Raw genomic sequence first — 20,551 nt, 5'->3', positions numbered from 1 at the left:
CAATAACCTTATGGCTGAATCTTAGTGGAATCAAACAAAGCCCACGGCATGTGCAAATGCACAAAGAGAAAAACCTATTTGTTGTTCATCACACCACACAGTCTGGTTTGCATCATGAGAAAGAAGCTGCTTGAGGAAAAAAAAAATAATACAGATTTTTTTTATTGAAACAAACAACAAGACTTTTTATTGAAGTATAATACAGATACAGAAAAGCTCATGTAGCCCAGCTAGCTCAGTCGGTAGAGCATGAGACTCTTAATCTCAGGGTCGTGGGTTCGAGCCCCACGTTGGGCGCAAGTCCTTTTGAACAGAAAAGCTCATGTATCATAAATGATACATTGGCTTTTTACAAACTAAACTCATCTGTGTAACTAGCACCCACATCAACAGATTACCAGTGGCCCAAAGAGTGCCCTCAGGCCCCTTCCCAACCACTACCCCAATCCCCCAACACCAGGGTTTGAGCTTCACCGAAAAATCAGTAAAGATATTTCTATTCCCCCCACCTTCAGTTCACGGACTCAGAGTCCAAGAGAATGTAACAACCACTTTTGCGTCCTCCCTTCTCACCTCTTGCCGGTGAGTGTCCCTTCTGGAGGTGCTGCCTGCACACTCCCCTGCACCCCCATCCCCAGCCATGCCTTGCAAAACTGAAGAAATCAAGGACTTTCTGCTCATACTCAGGTGAAATGATGCAAAATACATCAAGATCAAGAAAACTAAGGATAATGTGAAGTTTCAAGTTCAATGCAGCAGATACCCTTTACACCTTGGTCATCACATACAAAGAGAAGGCAGAGAAACTGAAGCAGTCCCTGCCCCCAAGTTTGGGAGTGAAGGAGCTGAAATGAACCTGGCACAATGATTTGAACTCCATTAAATTTTTTAAAACTCTTAAAAAAAAAAAAAAAAGAATGGAACAACCAGAGAAAAAGGCAGCTGCCCTCTATGCTCCCTCAGGGGCTCCTCTCTGTGCCAAATACAATATCACACAAGCCTCTCCTTACCTACCCTACTCTCCCAAATCTCTGTACCCAGGCAGAGTCTGCAAATGGCAGGTCGTGCTGGGTGATTGGTATGTGTGCAGAGCTGCAAGGAGATGCGGTGAGGGACTGGTGGCAGCTGGTGGCTTCTGCCATAGGGACCCTGACTGTTGGGGACTGTAGTTTTTATGTATGAGGATGCTTCATGTATCACAGAATCAGACATTAGAGCTAGATGGCGTGTCAGTGGAACAAATACCTACTTAGAAATGGGGAGTTAAGTGGAAGGCTCAGTGCATTAACCTGCCCTTCTCTGAAAAAGAGACCATAAAAAACATTCATCTCCTCTGAAAAAGAGACCATATCAAAACATCTTTGGACGTATTAATACATCAACACATTTTTGTGGGAGATACAGGTGAGGGGAAAATAACAAAAGCCCTCCTCACCTGCCTGATGACAAATACACCATCTGGATTCATCTCACCTTGTTCAAGGGATAAAAAAAAGGAAAACCAACATGAGTCTATGGGAAAAAATTACAGGATAAAGAAAAAGAGAACCATATGGAAGAGACCAGGAAAAAAAAAGAGCTAAGCTCCGAAAATAAACTCTTTCTGTACTCCAGAAGAAAATTTCCAAACCCCGATTAGCCCTTTAAGGACAATATAAAAAGATACCGGTTTAACAAAGAGAAGCGGGACAAGGAAGGAGCAGGCTGGAATGAGATGGCAAAATGACCATCTTAAAGAGACTGAAAGCACTCTGGCACACAGTACTGTTTTAGTGAACAGTTTGATAATATCTACGAGTTTAATTATATGCATGCCCTATTACCCAAGAAACCCTCTCCTAGATAGAAACTTTACCCAAAGAAATGTCACAGGGGCACCAGGATACACATTTCAAGTTAATAATACCGTACTGAATATTGGAAATTTTCTAAGAGAGTAGATTTTGGGGGCTGTAAGTATGTGAGGAGAAGAAATGTTAATTAGGGGCACCTGGGTGGCTCAGTCAGTTGGGTGACTGACTCTTGGTTTCAGCTCAGGTGATGATCTCAGGGTTGTGAGATCGAGCCCTGCATCAGGCTCCACGCTGAGCGCAGAGTCTGCTTGGGATTCTCTCTCTCCCTCTGCCCCCCTCCCTCAAATAAATAAATAAATTTTTTATTTTATTTATTTATTTGACACAGAGAGAGAGAGATCACAAGGGGGGGGCGGCGCTGGGACAGAGGCCAGAGGGAGAAGCACACTCTCCACTGAGCCGGGAGCCCGACGCAGGGCTCGATCCTGGGACCCTGGGATCATGACCTGAGCCGAAGGCAGCCACTGAACCGACTGAGCCACCCAGGTGCCCCAATAATTCTTTTTTTTAAATATATGTTAATTAGCTTGACTGTAGTAATCATTTCACTATGTATATATCAAATCACCGTGTTGTATAGCTTAAATACATAGTTTTCTTTTTTATAAGTTTTTAAAGAATGTTTTTGGCAGCATTGCTTGTAGTAGCAAAAACAAACAACCCAACAGCCCGACTGTACATAGAGGATAATGTGGTAGTATACACAAACGACAGAATACTCTTCAGAAATGAACATAAGCAACCTAAAACTACTCACCACAGAACACATAAATGTCACAAATGTCATGCCTTATGGAAGAAGCCAGATAAAACCTTCCTATTGATTGATTTCATGTATATAAAGTTCAAAAGCTAACCTACAATATTTAGGGATGCATACATAGGTAGTCAAACTATTAAAACAGAAAAAGTAAGGCAGTGATTACTACCGAAGTCAGACGTGCGTGACCTTTGAGAGGAGCAAGGCTTTGTGCTTGGGATGAGGATGTGGGGAGCCCTGGAGTGTCGCAGTATTCTATTTCCTAACCTGAGCTGGTACACACAGTTCATTCTTTTAGTATTTCTCAAGCTGTACCTTCAGGATGTAGACACTTTTCTGTATGTGCATCATATTTCACAACTTTAAAAAAGTGTTAGAAACAGGGACGCCTGTGTGGCTCAGATGGTTAAACGTCTGCCTTCAGCTCAGGTCATGATCCCAGGGTCCTGGGATCGAGTCCCACATCAGGCTCCTGGCTCAGCAAGGAGCCTGCTTCTCCCTCTCCCTCTGCCTCTCCCCCTGCTCATGCTTTCTCTCTCTCTCTGTATCTCTGTGTCTCAGATGAATAAATAAAATCTTTTAAAAAAAAAAGTGTTAGAAACATATTAGCAGAATTAAATCTAGGTTGACAGAAAAGGTGGGTTTGATAAGAGAAAAAAATGAAGGCAAACTTGTATCCTCTTATAAACTACAGAGGTAGAGACCACAGATGGCAGCAAGGGGAGGTGAGATGGTGACTGTGGAGGGGGAAAAAAAGAGGAGATTGAAATATAGACAACTTGAGGGTGCCTGGGTGGCTCAGATGGTTAAGCGTCTGCCTCCGGCTCGGGTCATGATCCCGGGGTCCTGGGATCGGGTCCCGCGTCGGGCTCCTTGCTCAGTGGGGAGTCTGCTTCTCCCTCTCCCTCTGCCTCTCCCCCTGCTTGTTCTCTGTCTCTCTCGCAAATGAATAAATAAAATCTTAAAAAAAAAAAGAAATGTAGACAACCTGAGATCCCCAGAAAAAAAGTCCAATATAAAACAGAAGGGGAAATCTAATAAATGATAACTGAGTAACATAACAGGTGCTAGGCCAAGTACTTTATACAAATTAACCCACTGAATTCTTACAATAACTCTAGGGGGTTAACTATCAACATCAGTTTTCTTCTTTACGCTCCTGGGAAAACCAAGACCTAACTTTCCCAAGACCTTATGGCTGGGAAGCGGTAGGCAGGGAAGAGGTAAATAGATGCCTCGAGCCTCTGTCTGGGAGGCACCAGTCAGTCCTCTGAACCATTACTCCAAGCTACCACCTATTTGTCCCCGCTCTGGATTAAAACACAACATACTGCAAGATTCAAAGCCAGAGGTCAGTGGGGAAAATCTTCTAAAAGATTTAAGGAGAAACTCATTTTGATCCAAGGATTCTATTTTATTTGTTTGTTTATTCATTTTGTTTGGGGTTTTTTGTCTTTTTTTAAAGATTTTATTTATTTTGATATAAAGAGAGAGCACAAGCAGGGGGAGCGGCAGGCAGAGGGAGAGGGAGAAGCAGGCTCCCCGCTCAACAGGGACCCCAACGTGGGGCTGGATCCCAAGACCCTGGGATCATGACCTGAGCAGGAGCCAGACGCTTAACCGTCTGAGCCACCCAGGCGCCCCTGTTTGTTTATTCATTTTAGAGAGCACTAGAGAGTGCTGGCCCATGTGCGTGGAAATGGGGGGAAGGGGGTGGGGGCAGAGAGAGAGTATCTTAAGCCAACTGGTGGTGGTGAGCCCAGAGCCCACGGGCCCAGATCTCACGACCTGAGCCAAAATCAAGAGTCAGAGGCTTAATGGACTGAGCCACCAGTCACCCCAACCTAAGAATTTTACATGCAACCAAGTTGTCTCACACTTGTGAAAGCAACAAAACAAAATCAGATATTTCAGAGAATATGCCCACTCATGTATAATTCTTTCAAAAAATATATATTTGGGGGCGCCCGGGTGGCTCAGTCGGTTAAGCGTCTGCCTTCAGCTCAGGTCATGATCCCAGGGTTCTGGGATCAAGCCCCGCATTGGACTCCCTGCTCAGCAGAGAGCCTGTGGTTCTCCCTCTCCCTCTGCCTGCTCCTCTCTCTGCTTGTGCTCTCTCTGTGTCAAGTAAATAAATAAAATCTTTAAGTATATATTTGAAATTTGAAGACAAATTTCAATTGACCCAGAGAAGAGGCCTAAAAGGAGGTAAAAGTGAAGGAATCATAACACAGAATGATTTTTCCAGAGATCTGAAAATAACTGAAACAAACATAAATTTAAATACTGCAGAAATAGTTTTTTTAAACTAATGTCAAAACATATTTGTTTTAATTTTTACAATAATCTATATTTAAAAACCCAGATTCTGTTAACAAAAACTGCGTGGGTGAGGGACAATGAGCAATGAGAAGGTAGAAAGTAGGTGAACCTGCCCCGCCATGGTAATCAAAGCTGCAGTTTTACTTTTATGATAGAGAAATGTAAGTTAAAAGAATGCTTTTGAAAAACGTGGAGAACTAAGTACCACTAGCAGAATTTAAATATGTGTGCCAGTATCTCCAAAGGAAGATAAAAGCAAAGAAAATGAGATCCATACTTCAAAACAATGAAAATGCAAAAAAAAAGGGAAAATAAAACGTGAAACAAGATGAAAAGTAGAACCAAATGTCTTCTAGTCAAATGACTTGCAGATTGCGTTTAAGAGTCCCATCTAATATAAAGTGACATAAAGGGATAAAAGTTAGAGGGAAGAAAAATGTAGGGAAGACCAAGGCAGGTATAAAAGAGGGAGTGAGGAAGTTAAGGCCAAAAACCTTACATAGGGCAAATAGAATCATTTTATATTAATAAGCGGTATGGTCCTTAGTACTAGCATAGCAGTCAAATCTTTATATGCTGACTAGGATTGTACTGAAACCCATACAGGAAATAAGTCTTCAGAAATACAAGAATACATTTTCAGCAACTCAGTAGTAGCAGTGGACTTTGACGCAATATCTATCTTGACAAATCAAGTAGGCAAAAATAAACAAGGACAATGTTTCAAGAAATCCACAATAAGGGCATCTGGGTGGCTCAGTTGGTTAACTGGCTGTCTTTGGCTCAGATCATGAGCCCGACATCGACATCAGGCTCCCTGCTCAGCAGGGAGCCTGCTTCTCCCTCTTCCCCCACCACTCATGCTCACGCTCACACTCTCTCTCTCTCACACAAAAATAAATAAAATGTTAAAAAAAAAGAAATACATAAAGATCAAGTTAATAGATATGTATATCAAATTACATATCCCACAAACCAAACACTACCTCCTAAAAGCCTAAGTAAGAAAAAAAAAATCAAAAACTCAGCTATGATCAGGATCAATTTAGAGATAACCAAAATGAGAACACTACATATAAAAGGATACACTATCACCAATGAGACACTCAGATGAAAATATTGATAAACACTTTAAATATTAAGAAAGCATTAAAATAAACGAGCTGAGGGCGCCTGGGTGGCTTATATGGTTAAGCGTCTGCCTTCAGCTCAGGTCATGATCCCAGGGTCCTGGGATCGGGTCCCGCATCGGGCTCCCTACCCTTTGGGAGCCTGCTTCTCCCTCTGCCTCTCTCTCTCTCTCTCTGTCTCTCATGAATAAATAAATAAACTTTAAAAAAATAATAAAAATTAAAAAAATAAAAATAAATGAGCTGAGCACTTATAAGAAAACAATAAAGCGAGTCAAGGGTAAACACAAAGAAGGAATTAATAGAAGAAGAAAATAATAAGAAAATGAAATTGATAACCCCAAAGATGGTTCTTTTTTTTTTAAAGACTTATTTACTTATTTGAGAGAGAGAGAGAGCACACGTGCATGCACAAGCATACAGGAGGGGCAGAGAAAGAGAATCCTGAGCAGAGCCCCCTGAGCAGGGAGCCCTTTGTGGGCTCAATCTCACGGCCCTGAGATCATGACCTGAGCCTAAGTGAAGAGTCAGACTAACTGACTAAGCCACCCAGGCATACCCCAAAGATGGTTCTCTGAAAAAAGCCATAAAATGGATAAAAATTCTGTTGACTCTAATCAGCAAGCAAAGACAGAAAAATACTCACAGAGGATCAGGAACTGAGAGATGAGAACTTCTTTTTTATTTTATTTTTTTAAGATTTTATTTATTTATTTGAGAGAGAGAGAGAATGAGAGATAGAGAGCACGAGAGGGAAGAGGGTCAGAGGGAGAAGCAGACTCCCTGCTGAGCAGGGAGCCCGATGTGGCTCTCGATCCCGGGACTCCAGGATCATGACCTGAGCTGAAGGCAGTCGCTTAACCAACTGAGCCACACAGGCGCCCCGAGAACTTCTTTAAAATACAAGATTAAAAGTTTTGAAAATCTGGATCAACAACAAAATACAGTTCCACACCAGTTAGTTTGGCAAAAATCATAAAAATCTAACAATAACCAACCAACACTGTGCATGTGTGGTGGATGCACTAGGCTAGACTATTGAAATCTGCTTTTGTTTTGAGGTTAGGCAACACTGAAGACTTCCAAGTAGTTTAAGATGCTTTTATTTCAGTCTAGTCCCTACACAGCAAATAGTGCAAAGGGTACCTAAGACGAAGGTCGCTCGATGCAGCTCCCCATTACTTCCCTTGTTTTTCACGATGGCTCACCAGAATTTTAGCTCAGCAGGTCAGAAAAGCACAGAATGAACGACTCCCTGATTTGTTAATATACCAGACACATTAAAATCCAGAAACAACTTTGGCTACTCAAGAAGCCAAGTTGCCTGTCCCTAATGTTTAGGTTCCATGCCTTGACATTCTTGCTGCTCCAGCTCTAGGGCAATGCCCTCGTCTGCACTGCAGGATCCAGGTGTTTTTCATTTATGTCTCTCAGGGAATTTTGTGCCAAGGATTGGCCATAACCATTCACAATGTAATACCCACTACTCTGATATGTCTATTCATTTGTTCATTCATTCAACAGATATTTGATAGCCTTTTGTTTTTGTTTTTTTTTTTATATAAGATTTTATTTATCTGACAGAGAGAGACACAGTGAGAGAGGGAACACAAGCAGGGGGAGTGGAAGAGGGAGAAGCAGGCCTGTGAGCCAAGCAATCTAATAAACCCTGGGAATACAGAAGCTGGGCAAAAATTACTGCCCTCAATAGGGACAGCACATTCCAGCAGGAAAGACAGACACAGTAAAAAAAAAAAAAAATTATAATACAAACCATGTACCAGTATCTACGGGAGCAAGCCATGGGAAGTCAGGGAAGACTTCACTGGGAAAGTATCCTTTAGAATAAGTATGCAGGGGGCTCCTGGGTGGCTCAGTTGGTTAAGTGTCTGCCTTCGGCTCAGGTACTGATTCTGGAGTCCAGGGATGGAACCCTGCATCAGGCTCCCTGCTCAGAGGGGAGTCTGTTTTCCCTCTCCCTCTGCCCCTCCCCCCACTCCTTCTCACTTGCTCACTCTCTCAGATAAATAAATAAAATCTTTAAAAAAAAGAGAGAGTAAGTATGCAGTATTTGTCTTTCTGGGTCTGGCTTATTTCACTTAGTGTAAAGTCTTCCAGATTCATCCATATTGTTGAAAATGTCAGGATTCCCTTCTTTTTTAAGGCTGAGTAACAGTTCAATCTTTTATATATATATATTAAACACACACAATGAACTATTACTCAGCCTTAAAAAAGAAGGAAATTGCAACAATATCGCTTGTATACTTGAAATTTGCTAAGAGGATAGATCGCAATTTAAATCTCTCACCACACACACAAACACAAAATGGTAACTATGTAGAGAAGATTGGTAAGTTATTTAGCTGGGTTGTGGTGATCTTTTCACAATGTATACATATATCAAAACATCAAGTTGCACACCTTAAACACATACAATTTTTATATATCAAACATGCCTCAATAAAGTTGTTAAAAAATAAGGAATACGTGTGAATTCTCTAGCTACAGTGAGGTATCTCCGGGCACAGGCTGCCTGTCTCCTCTCCCTCCCATGTCCACTACCCTCCTCCAAGCAACACCTGTCTTGCCTAGATGACCACAGGTCCTTCCCATGTGCCCCCGTTTGATTACATCCAGCCTTCCCACCCTTCAGACTTTTCTGCTCTGACGATACATTGCCCTTGAGGATCTGACCCCCGGCTGTCTCACCGGTTGTTTTTTGTTTTTTGTTTTTTTTAAGATTTTATTTATTTATTTGACAGAGAGAGAGAGAGACAGCAAGAGAGGGAACACAAGCAGGGGGAGTGCGAGAGGGAGAAGCAGGCTTCCCGCGGAGCAGGGAGCCCGATGCAGGGCTCGATCCCAGGACCCTGGGATCATGACCTGAGCCGAAGGCAGACGCTTAACGACTGAGCCACCCAGGCACCCTTGTCTCACCAGTTTTATCTACTGTGTTTTCCCAGGTATTCATTGGGAGCAGAAATTACCCAATTGAAATGACCCCCTACACTCTTGCCAGAGAATTTGTTAGAGTTTCTTGCAGGTCCCAACATTCTCTTTGCTACAAGTCTGACATAGTACCAGGGCCTGGGAATGTGCTGTACACTCTCAGTGGGCGTGACAATGCTGAGGGCAGCGATAGTGGGGGAAATAGACTATATCTCCATTAAAAATGAGATCGGGGAGGGAGGTAGGCGGGCCCTCATTCCAGCCCGGCCAGAGCAAGGCACAAGCTACTGAGCTGGGGTTTGCACCTGACGGACACCTTCCTGCTTGCCTCCTTCCAGAGCAGACCTCCTCAACACCCAGAGCCCTCTCTTTCGGAAGCAGTCATGCCTGTGACAAAGAGTGCCGGGGCCCCCCAGGGCACTGTTGACCTCAAACTGGACCGCAGGTCCCCTCCCAAAAGTGCCAAGAAGATGCAGAACAAGGACTCCAGCTTCTGGGATGGACGGCCTTCGGAGTCACCAGGCTTAGAGAAGACCAAGGGCATAACAGCGTTCCAGACCTTGGTTCACCTGGTGAAAGGCAACATGGGTACAGGGATCCTGGGACTACGCCTGGCTGTGAAGAATGCGGGCATCCTGATGGGCCCTCTCAGTTTGTTGGCCATGGGCTTCATCGCTTGCCACTGTATGCACATCCTGGTCAGGTGTGCCCAGCGCTTCTGCCACAGGCTTAACAAGCCCTTCATGGACTATGGCGACACGGTGATGCACAGCCTAGAAGCCAGCCCCAGTGCCTGGCTCCGGACCCATGCCCACTGAGAAAGGAATATCGTGAGCTTCTTCCTTATAGTCACCCAGCTGGGCTTTTGCTGTGTGTACATTGTGTTTCTGGCTGATAATTTAAAACAGGTAGTGGAAGCAGTTAATGGGACCACCAGCAACTGCCATTACAATGAGACAGTGTTTCTGACGCCCACCATGGACTCACGACTCTACATGCTCTCCTTCCTGCCCTTCCTGGTGCTGCTAGTCCTCATCCGGAACCTCCGGGTCTTGACCATCTTCTCTTTGTTGGCCAACATCAGCATGCTGGTTAGCTTGATCATCATCACCCAGTTTTATCATCCAGGAAATTCCAGACCCCAGCCTGTTGCCACTGATAGCAATTTGGAAGACCTACCCTCTCGTCTTTGGAACAGCCATTTTTTTCATTTGAAAGCATTGGTGTGGTAAGGTTTGCATTGGGGTGATCTTTCCCCCGTGCTGTGGGTGGCCTTTTGAACAGGATCCAGGAACTCTAGGTTTCTGGGTTTCTGTGTGCACACAGGGGAAAGTAACCGCTTGTCCCAATACATCTATTAAACATTTATCTTCATACCAAAAAAAAAAAAAAAATAAGGAGATTGGGGCAACTGGGTGGCTCAATCAATTAAGAGTCTGCTGGCTCAGGTCATGATCCCAGGGTCCTGGGATTGAGTCCCGCATCGGCTCCCTGCTCAGTGGGGAGCGTGCTTTTCCTTCTGCCCCTTCCCACAGCCCCACCCCCGCTCCTGCACGCCGGTGCACTCACTCTCTCTCTCTCTCTCCCCTTCACGCACAGGCAAAAATAACCGGAGTCTGCTTCTCCCTCTGACCCTCTTCCCTCTCGTGCTCTCCATCTCTCATTCTCTCTCAAATAAATAAATAAAATCTTTAAAAAAAAGACAACAAATAAATCTTTAAAAAAATGAAATTAGGAGCCTCAGAAGAGAGGGAGAGGAAAGTAGGAGATGGGTAGTAGTAAAAGAGGGAGATTTAGGACATTGAGTGTCTCAGCCCAGCATCAAAGTGCTCGGCGGAGGGGTAAGTAGTAGAGACCCAGGTAAGTATAAATCCCTAGTCAAAAGAGGCTTGAGTCTGTTCCTGCCTGGAGTTCTATTCTACAGGTGACTGTAGTAAAGTAGGTAGCGGTGTGGAGAAGGCCTGAGAGAACAGAGCTTCACCCCTGCTCAGGTGTACCTGGGTACCGGCAGTGAGCTGGAAAGAGTCACAAGAGGTTTCAAACCCCTTAATGAAAGGTGCAGAAGGTACCTGAAAATCAGCACACTGAGCTTAGAGTGGTGATGGCCCCAAGCCAGGGGCCAGTGTGGGCCGGCTGACTTTGGGAAGGCCAGGAGGACCAGGGTGAGCAGGTGTGGGAGCCTGATCAGCAAGGGGTCACAGCCGGACTTTCCCGGAGCATTACCAAGAGAAACAGGCCAGAAGTTACAGAAGCGACGCACAGTGAGGAAAAGGCTGATGGCCAAAGACCAAATGGGACTGCCTTCCAGCCAGAAGTCAGTGAGGCCCAAATGACCCTTTGTGGCTTGTAAACTTGGCCCCGTACACAGAGGGCAAGGAGAGACCGAAAAAGGAGGCAGGCCACTCCAGATTGCGAAGTGGCCATTATAAGAAGCAAGGAAACTTCCGAGGCTTGTCTTCGGTAGCCACAAGCAGTAGATCTCTGCACCCAGTTGCCAGAATCTTAAGTTTCTACAACTGCCTTAACTGGGTTCAGTTAACACCAAGCAAGGCTGCATTATAGAAACAGGGCCTAAAGAGGGAATGGTGGGCGGAATCTACATTACAAGGACAAGGAAGGGGTGAGGAGCCGCCAATTGCCTAGGGCCAGCTCACAGGTCAACTGGAGGTCATGACCTCTCGATGACCTCCGCCAACACATTTCCCTTATCTCAGGACCCAAGCTCCACAGGAATTTTAATCACCCTCAGGGAACGGAGCAAAAAAGGAGCATGGATTCTGGAGCAAACTATCTGGACTTAATCTCTAGTCTACCATTAAGTAGCCTGTGATCTTGAGTAAGTTGTTTAACCACTCTGTGTCTTAGTTTCCTCATTGGCAAACTGGGAATTATAATAGTGCCTGTCTCAGAGGTTATCCTTAACACATAGAACACTGCCTGGGGTGGTGCCTGGGGGGCTGTCAGTTAAGCGGCTGCCTTGGGCTCAGATCAGGTTCTCAGGGTCCTGGTATTGAGCCCCGCAGGGCTCTGCCCTCCTTCTCCCCCTCCCCTGGCTTGTGCACGCTCATGCACACTCCCACAGTCTCTCTCTCTCTCTCAAATAAATAAAATCTTTAAAAAAAACAAAACAGAACACTGCCTGGCACTTATTAAATGCCCTGCAAGTATGGGTTGTCATTGTCATGGGAGGCCTGACTGCACATTACAAGCACTCAATCGTTTAATCCTCACACAACACTAGGAGGTAGGTACTATGATTTTAGAAGGATGTGAAACAAAACTTGTCAAGAGACGGGGCACCTGGGTGGCTCAGTGGTAAGCACCGACTGTTGATTTCGGCTCAGGTCATGATCTCAGGGTAGTGAGATCGAGCCCTGCATTGGGCTCCATGCTCAGTATGGAGTCTGCTTAAGATTCTCTCTTCCTCTCCCTCTGCGCTTTCCCCCAAGCACTCTCTCTCTAAAATAAACAAATCTTAAAAAAAAAAAAAGTGGTCACATCTAGAGAGGCTAGGATGGTACGTGACCTCAAAATCCCAACCCAGCCTCTCTTATTGTATCACAATTGCTGCTCTTAAAAGAATTGATTTACAGAACAAATAAAAAATTTCATGTATTTATAATTTTCTTCTGAGAACTCAGATTTTGAAAGCTTGTCTTGCATGATGTGGAATTAAAGTCATACTCTTCAATTTTGTACCCTTTCAACAAACAATGTTTTACTTTTGGGGTCTAATTATTTCAGACAGGAGTCGGGATTAGGTTTCAAAAAAACAAATACTAAAGCATGGGTGTTGATAGAAAAAAAGTCACATAAAAATTAGAAAAGTTCAGAATTTAAATTGGAGGAGAGAGATATTAAAACAGGATTTGAGTTTCCAGTTATGTAGTAGCTACTGACCCCCTGAGGTGAAAAAGTGTTAGGCCTTCAAGCTGTAGTCACCTCAATTGAAATTTATTTTAGCATTTTCTAACCTGTTTCTCTGAGATGCTTTCCTTGCTATTTTTATTATATTATTATTTCTTTTTTTCTTTAGTGATTCTCCCCTTTGTTCACTGAAGTCTTAATATAAAAACTCGGAGTGAATTAAAATGTTCACTCAATTCAAGAGCTAGTTCAGCAATTCCACAAATAAGTAGAAGGTGAAAATAATAGAGAAATGTAATGACACATTCCTCAACAGGAAAAAAAAGAGCACAGAATAATTTTTGTCTCTTGTCAAGTTTTTTTTTTTTTTTAAGATTTTATTGCTTTATTTTAGGGAGAGAGAGAGAGCATGAGCAGGGGGAGAGAATCTCTCAAGCAGACTGCCAGCTGAGTGCAGGGCCCAACACAGGACTTGATCTCACGACCCCAAGATCATGACCTGAGGTGGAACCAAGAGTCAAGACGCTTAACCGACTGAGCCACCCAGGAACCCTATTTCTTCATAAGTCTTGTTTCACATCCTTCTAAAATTTAATAGTAAAGAATTGGCTAGAAATACAAGTTTATTAATTTTGTGAAATCACCAGATTCAGAAACAAATGACAAATATACTCTACTGCATGAGTCATCTTAACACATAGCAAATCTTTCATTGATAGGATAAATGATTAAATATGCCTTCCTCCTGGGTGCCTGGGTGGCTCAGTTGGTTAAGCGACTGCCTTCAGCTCAGGTCATGATCCTGGAGTCCCGAGATCGAGTCCCGCATCGGGCTCCCTGCTCAGCGGGGAGTCTGCTTCTCCCTCTGGCCCTCCCCCCTCTCGTGCTCTCTATCTCTCATTCTCTCTCTCTCAAATAAATAAAATCTTTTTAAAAAATTAAATAAATAAATAAATAAATAAATAAATAAATAAATAAATAAAATATGCCTTCCTCCCTACAGATTATATGGTAGGTTAGTTCTATTTCTAACTTTTTAGAATCATCAGCAGCTAATATTTTTAGCACAAAGCACTGCTCTATAAATCACTTTTATCTCTAGTCTCTGAACACTTATCTAACCTACATGCTATTGCATATAAAGTGATTGAGTGGTATTATTTTTCTGAGCTATATTGCATATAAAGTGATTGAGTGGTATTATTTTTCTGAGCTATTTTTTTAGCTACAACTGTCAAGAAACACTGATGCTACACAACGTGTCCTCAAGTTGTGAAAAAGAGTGTCCATTTTTAGTCCTGACTCCAGGCAGGGAGGGACTCTCGTCACCAGATACACTTCCCATGGTTCCAGCCCACAAAGAATCCCCACCCAGCAGGACAGACCCAGCAGGCAGAGAAGAACATAACCACACAACATTCTACAGAAAGCTGGTGCATCATGTCCACCATTCTCATTAATAAGAAAAGCAGGCAGATGGCCTTGTCCAGAGTTTTAGAGGCAAGCATAGCCTTTCATAAGAATTGGTTGGTGAAGATTCAGCTCCTAAGGTTTACCTTGAGCAGTTTCTAAGCAAATCCTGTAACTAGGAATAAAGATTCTACAGTCAGAACCATATATCACGAAACAGACTGTGGAGGAAGAGTTGAGTGGGTGGGACCCAGGAGAAAATCTGGGCAAAGAATGTGTCAGAAAACATAATTATTTCCAAGACATGCTGAGTAAGAGAAGAACGAGAGACTGACCATGGGATTCTCTTTGTGTCTATACCATTCACACTCTTCTGATGAATAAATATGCGGCAATGGCTTGGATTAATATGTCAAGATAACATGGACAGCAGGTTCCAGAGTGAGCTGTAAGGCCATCAGGCAGAAATATAAATGAGGTGATGCATATTTCCTACTTAGCATAGGACCTGGTCACTAGTGAGTGGGGCTATGTCTATGACTTGGAGTGATCTTTATTTGGTGAGTCACCCCAAAATGATCAGCCTGCTACAGTCTCCGTTGAGTGGCTGAGGGGTGGGAAACTACAGACATTGAACACCTTCAAAGGGACAGTCAGAGACAAAATACAATAGCTTTCATAATTATGGCTCACGAACCTCCTCATGCAATATACTAGTTACAAAGATGTGGAGCGAATCATATGTAACTCCCAATACTCATTGATATTAAGGCTTCTGTTGTCAGAAAGCTGTTAAGTTAGTAATCCTGCTGGATAGTGTTAGAAAGAAACCTGAACCTGGTGACTGGACAGATGAAACACTGCATCTCCTGGGACTGTGTCCAAATATGCCACACTCTGGCTTCGTCTGATTAGTTTCATGAGTACTGAATCCCTATTCTTTGCAATATCAGGTCAAAAGGTAAATCATCATGGCCACTGTGATCTTTATTTCGCCGGTAAGTTTAGTTCTTCTCAGATAATGAGGATTTGCTGTAAGGGCACATTTGGGAATCAGGGTGAAAGGATTCTAGAAATAGCCATTCTACAGGATTCAAGGCAAAATAGGAACCATTTCCCAGCCAGAGTTCATGAATCTTCACCCTAATGTTCCACCACCAATGTGCTTGTTTCTCCTCTATCATTTTTCCTCTCATTACAGAACAGCTGCTATTCTCTGGAGTTTCCTATTCAACTTTTAGAGGAGGAGAGTGTAATTGGTCTAGTTAGTTACCATTATCCTTACAGGGGTAAGTATTTCACGCCAACTCATTTCATAGATCACCAACCAGTCTGTGGATTTAAGTGCCTTTAGAAAATATGATCCCATCTCTTTGCTTGGGAAAGAGACTGGGGCTGGTTGCTCAGCTCCGCAGAGGGCTGCAAGCGGGAGCGCATCTTGAATGTAGCAGGCGTGATGATTGACATGCCTCATATGCTACAGTAAGGATTTGGTTTTCTTCCTCTGTAGTGGGAACTTTAGGTTTTCTTTATCAAAATGGGTTTTATCTATGACAGAAACAGAGCCTTATATAACACATATCACAGCTACATCATTATTAAACATATTTTGTGATTATTATTCTTAATAAATGAAAGTATTCTTTGGACATGGTTAAATGTATCTGTTTGACAATCACAGCCTCATGATCTACTTAATCATAAGAAATCCCCACATCATTCCACAGAACTATTATTGTGTGGAAGGTCCTGCAGAAAGGTGGAGATTTTTTTCAATGTAGTTAGCTTCCTTCATTAGATACAGTCAGATTCTTAAGTTTTACAGACAGCTCATGATATCGACTTAAAACTGCAAGGTGCAGATGGAGAAGCAGATGTAGCTGTCACCAGCCCAGACTGAGTAAGCACAGTGGGCGCCGTGAATGTTCCTGCCAGGGGACCGGCAATAATAAAACATTAGTTCCCTGAAACGGTGCTGGACTTTAGACTCCAAATGGAAGCTAATCATTAGAGTCATTTACAACAAGCCATGTCAAGAGTGTGTATGACATTCAATAAGTAAACATAATTGAAAAGCTTCACTATAAATATATAAGCAGATGAGAAGACACAACACACACAAATCAGTAGTCTGTTGGTCTAAAGTCTGCTCAGACGGTCAAATTTATTTTTCTACCTCCAGGAAGATGTGTCTACCCTAATCCATAATGGGGATCTAAGCAACAAATAAACATACTTAATTAAGAACATTTCAGAATATGCCTTGGCAGTCTATTTCATGGTCCTAAAAAAATGGGATGTATCTTCTTAAAATAATTAAAGGCAGCTGTTAATTAAGCCATTTCGTAGTTTATTACTCAGGATCTTATTTTTTCGAAACACCTGTTAAAATACAGAACCTAATTCTGGGTATTATCAAAACCCAGGTTTCAATGAAAGCATTCTCTTTGGTCACATGATATTGTACTACTATTAATATTTCAGTAACTTGATAGCCTTTTTAATAGAAATACTTCCTTGCTGAAAAAGATATATTGGATAAATCAGTTGGCTTAATGTTCTCATTAAAAATAGAATTTTAGAATTAAACGCTGCAAGAGACCATACATGATGGCATAATCCGTGCTCAACAGAGGAAGACTGTCTAACTGTGCTCCCTACATACCTTGTTAGCACTTAGTAAATAATTAATAAAAGCAACTTCATCTAATCTCATAGCTTCAGCTATCAATTCTAGGCTTATGGTTCCCAAACCTGAATCTCCTGATTCCAGAACGCACATTTCTGACTGTTGGACTTCTTTGTGTGGAAGTCCCAAAACGTGGTGAAAATGTCGCCTTTAGCAGAACTTGCTATTTTAAATTGTGATCCAGAAAGCACCACTGGTATCCTGGGGAACTTTGTTTGAAATGCAAAAATCTGACTCCGTTTCAGACCTACTTTAAAATCTGCATTTAATGATCATCTGTAGGTGATTCCTATACATGTTCAAGTTTGAGAAGTACTGCTCTAGAATTTGTCTCTGTTGAATTTTACTTCTTCACCAATGTTTTCCAAACATGCAAAATATTTGACCTATCAGCATCTCACAAGGATTTTATGAAGATTAATTTTTAAACCTTTGCAGATTAAGTTATTTTTAAACTGCCTTGAAGACAGGAACTGTCTGCTCTAACACACTAGATAAAGTGAAATGTGATCCTTCACTTCGGAGGTTCTTTAATCAGTATACTTACCACTTCAAAATGACATGCTTACTGTAACTCAAAAGTAATCTCCAGATTTGTTTCTCTTAGAAAAAATCTCTAACCCCTACAAAAATTGTTGATTTTATGGATCTCCCTACTTTGCCAAAACAAATAGCAGAACAGGTTAAACATATACATAAGGATCATTCTGTGGCTGCTTCACCCTGGTAAGGTAGCTGAGCGAGATCTTGACACAGATCAGAAATCAGCCCTTTCCCCGGGAGAGCAAGCCACATTTCCTATAGGAAACAGACTCACGCCATTTGTCTCTGCAATGCACTTTTCTCTACCTAAATACTCTGGTTATTGCTGTTGGAAAACACACAGTGCTCTGTTAGAAAGTGAGTGCACCATGTCCTGCTTAGAAGTGTTTTTCTAAATTGGCAAACACCTCCTGCATTATGGGCTGCCCACTCTCTTTTAATGACAGTATCAGATAGTGCCAGATGGCTTTGTAGGTCAATGATTATCATCCCTCAGAATGTGTTGTGTAAAACAGATTTAAATGTTCTCCATCAAATTCCGGTCAAGGCTTATTCCGGTATGTGGCATGTTATTCCTTCCCAATTCACTAACATTATCTTTTCTCTAAGTGTTAAGTCATCTGTAGCATTCAGCAATTTACAGCTATCTTGTTTTACTTGTCACTGAAAGTGCTCTGTATACAGAGGTCAGATGACTAACCATCTGGGATATTGACAGGGAATTCTTGATGGATAAAGAGATAGGGCTTGACTTGACCTCAATGGACTCTTTGAACTCCAAGATTCCACAATTTCTCTAGTTTGAAACTACTTCTACATTCCTGAGTAGTAAATGTATGATTGTAACATCTAATCTTCCCTGAAATTCATTGGAGGAAAAATTTTAGATGGCTTGGTCATTAAACAACTAAACAGTTATGCTTAATTGGCCTGAACAAAAATTTTTAAGTAATTATTATGACTTCCATTTAAAAAAACACTATTTTACTATTCAGAAGATGAGCTGATACTCAATTTCCTTCTTAGCTTTAGAAATGGGTTTAAGACTTTTAAGCTCTTCTTTGTTTTATGGAACATCTCCATTGATCTTTATTTTGTTTTCCACCTCATTAAAAATCTGATTTTGGAGCGCCTGGGTGGCTCAGTCGTTAAGCATCTGCCTTTGGCTCAGGTCATGATCCCAGGGCCCTGGGATCGAGCCCCGCATCAGGCTCCCGGCTTGATGGGAAGCCTGCGTCTCCCTCTCCCACCCCTGCTGCTTGTATTCCTTCTCTTGCTGTGTCTCTGTCAAATAAATAAATAAAACCTTTAAAAAAAAAAACCAAACTGATTTTATCGTTATTTCCTTTCTTCTTTTAGATTTGTTGTTGTTTTTTATTTTCCTGAGTTGAATGCAAAGTTGATTTCCAATCCTTTTTCTCCAGTTGCATTTAAAATACTACATATCCCTCTAATAACCCTTTTTCCCATACCACAAGTTTTGACACATAGCACTTTTACTGTTCAGTTCTAAATATTTTATAATCTTCATTGAAATTTCTTATTTAATTCATGAGTAAATCAAACCTTATTTTAGGTTCCAAACACAGTGGTATAACAAGGACAGAACAGTTTTATCATTCTATGCCAGCAATTACAGATGTCAGTGACAAAATACTCCAACCTGAAAAAAGACTTTTATTGGTCTAAAATCTAAAAACTTGGAAGAAAAAAAATAAAAATCTGTACAATTATGGCTATGGCTACTGCTGAGTTTTAATATGTTTGTAACCTTCCAATTAGCACACTCTTATTACTTATCCTTTAATAAACATTATATTCTGTATGCAACTTAATTCAGAGGACTCCCAGTTAGATAGAGTCCAGTCCCAACTACATAGACACCCTTCAACTTGGAGGGTAAGTTAGTAGCACATTTTAATTCATTTCAGCTCCCTAGGTGGAGGTGGGGAGAGTTTGTTTCTTCAATACCCATGGTACTAAATATCCTGCTGTTTAAACAGTAGGTTCAAGTAAACTACACTAGCCTAGTAACCACAAAGATGAAGAAACAATTCTCTCTAAACTTGGGAGTTTTTGTTTGTGAATAATGTTAAAACAGCAATAACAAAGTGTGAACTTTGAAGTGTAATTTTTCCAAGTGCATATTTTTAGTGCCTACATGGAATCTTTTACTGAATTTGAGTATCTTTACAAGTAAAATTTGTCTTTATTAACTGCTGTTTGTTTTAAAACTAAAAGACTAACCAAGAAAATAAACCATTAAATCAGTAGCAAAATTTAGAGATTTTTCTTGGTGTAAAGATTCAGATGAGGTTAGTCAAAACTCAAAGTAGTTGCAGTCTAAACCAGGCTTGAACAATGTATAGTAAGACACTAAGCTTTAGATCAGCACATAGAAACTACAGAGAAGGCAATTAAATATGCAATAACAAAATGTAAGAAAAAAGACATATACACTGAAGAATCAAATGTCAAAGAACACCTGTAAAGTAACAGAAGACGTTTGTCTTGCATGGCCAGAAAAAAAATTAAAACAGCAGTATTCAAATGCCTTGATCTGTAACTGAACATTTGTTCGATACCAATGGATCTAATGCCAACGTGCACCATCATTCAGCCATTTGCGCTCATTTTTGCAAAAGAAGATAAACTTTGGAGGGTTTTACCAAACATAATAGGAATTTATCTTGAATTTTGTAGCTTATATATTACAGTGGAAATCTTTCTACCAAGAAATTTTTTTTTTAAATATTTTATTTGACAGATAGAGAGCATAAGTAGGCAGAGAGGCAGGCAGCGGGAGAGGGAGAAGCAGGCTCTCTGCTGAGTAGGGAGCCAGACGTGGGGCTCAATCCCAAGACCCCAGGATCATGACCTGAGCCGAAGGCAGATGCTTCACCAACTGAGCCACCCAGGCGTCCCTCTACCAAGAAGCTTTTGGAAAGCTGCATCAATTCTGAATAAACAGTTTTAAGAATTTAGGAATTTATGAAATTTGTAAAAATGGTTTTTTTTATGACTA

The 20,551-nt window shown here is 41.7% G+C and overlaps 1 non-coding gene and 2 pseudogenes across 1 annotated transcript; all 3 read left to right on the top strand.

Annotated features, from left to right (window-relative positions):
• The first annotated feature begins 224 nt into the window (after window positions 1-224).
• On the top strand, window positions 225-297 carry TRNAK-CUU. The gene has a single exon. It is a non-coding gene; the product is annotated as a tRNA-Lys (tRNA).
• A 343-nt stretch (window positions 298-640) lies between these two features.
• On the top strand, window positions 641-854 carry LOC113910386 (annotated as a pseudogene).
• Window positions 855-9,400: 8,546 nt separating this feature from the next.
• LOC113909293 lies at window positions 9,401-10,266 on the top strand (annotated as a pseudogene).
• Window positions 10,267-20,551: the final 10,285 nt, after the last annotated feature.

This window comes from Zalophus californianus, chromosome 6 (assembly GCF_009762305.2).
Source record: "Zalophus californianus isolate mZalCal1 chromosome 6, mZalCal1.pri.v2, whole genome shotgun sequence".
NCBI classification, from domain to species: Eukaryota; Metazoa; Chordata; class Mammalia; order Carnivora; family Otariidae; genus Zalophus; species Zalophus californianus.
This window is presented reverse-complemented; position numbering and strand designations above follow the sequence as displayed.